Below are 3,648 nucleotides of genomic sequence, written 5' to 3' on the forward strand. Positions count from 1 at the left end.
ATTTACTGACTGTACTCCCCAAAGACAGTGCCAACAGCAGTAGCATTCGCTGAAGCAACCAGTTTTACTTGTTTTAAGGTTATTTGTGATGCCATTACCTTTATGACACTCAGGTATGCTAAGAAAATATAGTATCTTTATTTTGGTCTTTAATTGAGCTTGTCTTCCTCATGAGCCCTCATGGCTGGAAAGAGGTAACAAAATTTACTTTATTTTGTTCGATCTGGTTAACACTTGATCAGATACAATAAATTAAACAATCTTTTTAAGCAATGCTCTGTTTACCGTGTAAAAATATTTGATATCTCAGATTTCCACTCCCTTTTCTCCTAATCTTCTTCTTGATGGCTTGTGGGTTCATGGGGAGAACAGTGTGTCTCACTCAACTTCAAGGTGGAGAGAGAGTGGTGGGGCCTTCAGACCAGCATAGTGTGAGATGGCATATTTGTCTCGGGCAATCTCGCTTGTCTACATTTTCCCTGCTTTTCCACCAGGCAGTCATAGCTGAGGCACATTGGTGGTCTCTTTTCTCTCCTGTTGGACAGAGACTAGGGGTACCCTCTGGCTCATGTGGCCTCACCGTGGCTGTTGGAGAAGGCTCTTGGGTTTATGCCACATCCTTTCTGAGCTCCCCAGTAGAGCAGGTCCATCACATGGCTTCTGCCTTCATCCTCATCAGACAGGGACCCTTAGAAGGATCAAGGGGACTCAATTCAGTGACGTTCCTCCGAGGGCAAGAGGGTTTTTTTTTTAATCACCTGCACCCCCTGAAGAGCTCAATCTGGGCTCTCCCTCTGCAACTTCAGCGAGCCATCACTTCAGCTGTTACAAGTCTGCAAAGTGGCCTCCTCCAAGAGAAGACAGTGAAGATCTCTGTTGTTGCTTCCCATGCTTTCATAAACCTACCATATGAACTACCTACTGTCCTCCCAACCCTGCTTGGATCCCAAGTAATGGGAAATCAAGAATGTGCATTTCAGCACTTGCCTTTTCTGCCTCAATCTTTCTTTCTCTCCCCATTATCACCTCATGCCAGATGTGAAGATTTTTCATTGACTTCTCCTACATTAAATATTCCGTTTACCTGACACTGGACTCATGGATAACTCTTAAAGGTGCATAGTAGTATCTCTCTGCACTATGGACAAAACTCCATGATTTTGCCCTCTAAGCCTAGTAGGTCATGTTAAAGGGGAAATTTAAAAAAAAAAAAATTAGGAAGCCCTATCTCAAGGCAACAGCCAGGCTTGTGAAACTATTGTTTTGATTTGAAACTCTTATTTTGACTGGTGGAACCTAAGCAGTAACTTTCTTTCTCTTTGCATTCTACCTACAAAGATGATAATCTCTCTCAGGCAGACAGCTGCTTGCAGAAAGGAGCAAGTACTTAGGCAGCAGAAAAAAATATATACTTTTAAAAATATTATGTGCATGGAAATATTCTAAAATTGGACTGTTGTGAAGGTTAAACGACTCTGTAAACTTACTAAAACTTAAATTGTACAATTAAATAGGTGAATTTTATGGAATGTAAATCATACCTTAACAAAGCTCCTCAAAAGTCATGTGCAGTGTAAAAAAGAGAAAAACATAGTTGGTCACCTCCTGTAAACTGTACTATTGACTCTTTGTGCCACTACTTACAGGAGCAGTGGAAATAGAGAAAGTATGGAGAAAAAGCATAGGCCTTGTCCTCTCCCTAAGAATTAGACATCGATCACACTCCCAGTTCATTTCAATGAGTAGAAAGCTATCATTTTTCTTCCAACTGGGACTTATTTGCAAACTCTATTTACATGTGTATAATCCCTTCAAATCATAAGCATGAACTGCAATTATGCATACATATGTTAATATAAAAATATATTCCATTTACATACATTTTATATGGAAGCTTTGTATCTGGAAAAATCAGATATCTAGAACATACTCAACAGTACAGAAAAATGATAAAAATAGAACAATGTCAATGTCAAATATTTATAAACTCTTCTTACAGTAAACCTCTTCTCATCTCATTCTGCAGCAACCTACCTCACATCATGTACAGTTCCAACCTTTGTGAGCTAAGCCACCAGAAGATGGGACAATGACCGAACGTGTCAAAAGCAATAAATTGAAAGAAGTGTGGCAAGTGGTAAACTTCCTACTAAGACTGGAGAGAAGAAAGAAAATACAGCTGACACGCATAGGACACCAAGATGAAGGAGACAGCAGCAGCACAAAAGAGCCAAGAACTCGAGAACAGTAGCCTGAGATCATTCAATGAAGGGACAAACAAACAGCTGGACACATTGTGCCTCTGTAGAAGTGTTGTGACAAGATCAGTGCTCACGATGGCAATGCCAGGACACACAGAAAATGGTTAGACTTGTTCAAGAAGGCGAGCACATTTCTAAATTATTTTTTTATAAATTTTTCTATCCTTAAAAATTTGTTTGTTGGCAGGTTTTTAAACTGAGTATTCTTTTTTGTTGGGGTAAAAAAAAAAGTATGACATAAAACTTACCATCTTCACCATTTTTAAGTATACAGTTCAGTAGTGTTAAGTATATTCACATTATTATGGAACAGATCTTTGGAACTTTTTTATCCTGCAAAAGTGAAACTTTATACCCATTAAACAATTCCCCTTTTCCCTCCACCCTCAGCCCCTGGAAACCGCTATTCTACTTGCTGTCCCTATGAATTTAATTACCTTAGATACTTGAGATAAGTGGAATCATATTGTACTCGCATTTTTGTGGCTGGTTTATTTTACTTAGTATAATGCCCTCAAGGTTCATACATGTTGTAGCATGTGACATTTCCTTCCTTCTTAAGGCTGAATAATATTCCATTGTATGCATATATTACATTTGATATATCCATTCATCCACTGATGGACATTTGGGTTTCCTTCACATCTTGACTATTGTGAATGGCTTCCATGACTTGGATATGCAAATATTTCTGTGAGATCTTGCTTAAAATTCTTTTGGATAAAAACCCAGAAGTAGAGTTGCTGGACCATACAGTAGTTCTATTTTTAATTTTTTAATTTTTAATATTAATACTGTTTTTCACAGTAAATAACACCATTTTACAATTACACAATGATTGCCCAAGGGCTCAAATTTGTCCACATCACCACCACCACCACTTGTTATTTTCTGTTCTTGTTTTTTTTTTTTTATTTAATTTTATTTTGTCATATACAATGTGGTTGATTATGGCGGCCCATTACGGAAGCCTCCCTCCCTCTTCCCTCTCCCCCATCCCTCCCAACAATGTCCTTTCTGTTCACTTGTCGTTATTTAATTTTATTTTGTCATATACAATGTGGTTGATTATGGCGGCCCATTACGGAAACCTCCCTCCCTCTTCCCTCTCCCCCATCCCTCCCAACAATGTCCTTTCTGTTCACTTGTCGTATCAACTTCAAGGAATTGTAATTGTTGTGTCTTCTTCCCTCCCCTCCTCTGTTTTATGGTGTATTTATTTATTTATTTTTAGCTCCCACAAATAAGTGAGAACATGTGATATTTCTCTTTCTGTGCCTGACTCGTTTCATTTAATATAATTCTCTCTAGGTCCATCCATGTCGTTGCAAATGGCAGTATTTCATTCTTTTTTTATAACAGAGTAACATTCCATTATGTAGACAGT

The sequence above is a fragment of the Galeopterus variegatus genome, unplaced genomic scaffold (genome assembly GCF_000696425.1).
Source record: "Galeopterus variegatus unplaced genomic scaffold, G_variegatus-3.0.2 Scaffold1051, whole genome shotgun sequence".
NCBI lineage: Eukaryota > Metazoa > Chordata > Mammalia > Dermoptera > Cynocephalidae > Galeopterus > Galeopterus variegatus.